The sequence below is a fragment of the Triticum aestivum genome, chromosome 3A, assembly GCF_018294505.1.
Source record: "Triticum aestivum cultivar Chinese Spring chromosome 3A, IWGSC CS RefSeq v2.1, whole genome shotgun sequence".
Taxonomy (NCBI): Eukaryota; Viridiplantae; Streptophyta; class Magnoliopsida; order Poales; family Poaceae; genus Triticum; species Triticum aestivum.
Window position 1 is genome coordinate 55,320,228 of NC_057800.1, and position 853 is coordinate 55,321,080.

General features: G+C 46.4%; 1 pseudogene; it reads right to left on the bottom strand.

Moving 5' to 3' along the window:
- Positions 1–853, bottom strand: part of LOC123056761 (uncharacterized) — a 39,210-nt pseudogene that overhangs the window by 36,345 nt on the left and 2,012 nt on the right.

Consider the following 853-nt stretch of genomic DNA (forward strand, 5'->3'; position numbering starts at 1 on the left):
AGGAGTAGCGGCCGCATCGCTGGTGCCGGTGCCACCCAGAGCGGATGAGCCCTCAGAGGCGGGGTGCGGAGACGAGGGTGGCGGAGCCGCACCCGCGCCCTTGGAAGCGAAGGGCGTGCTGTCGGGGCTCGCCGGTGGTGAGGTGGTCGGCGTCGCCACGCCGTCTTGCCGTGAAGGCATTTCGTCGAACAGGCGTCGTGCAGCGGGGACGTGCTCCGCCTCACCGCGAGACGCCCTGCCCCCAGCGGCTCTCTTGTTTTTTTTGTTTTTCATTTTTGATTTGAGAAGCCCCGTGCTCATCACGCCATCACGGTCACGTTGATTTTGGGTCACGATGCGTTGTGCAGGGAATGGGTGTGGTCGTTTGCGTGGCATGTTTTCTCGCGTATAGGAAGCTGTCACGTGGTAATACAAATTGTTGGAGCTCTTGTGTACTAGTATCGGCTTGGTTTTGGCATGACCATAATATGATGTAATGATCTGATCCTATCAATGTTAGTCTTCTCATGTAAGTCATCTAAATAGACTTCAACGACTATTTCCACTTATCATTCTCACATAATTGCTTTATCTAAAACAATGCATAATATGCATGGCTCAGTAAAATGATTAACCACATACAAAATCATGTGGTTGAGATTCATCAGAATCGCATAACTTGATTTTATCAAGATTCTGCCACTTATGTTACTTAATACCTACAGGTTATATGAAGAGCAATATCATAAAGCACATTGCTCGAAAATCACTTATCCTCATGAATTATAAAAAGTGAGGAAATAATTTGCAAACAAAATATTGGAAAATTCAATAGATTATTCAAAATAGCATGATCATGTTGACGGGATTGATA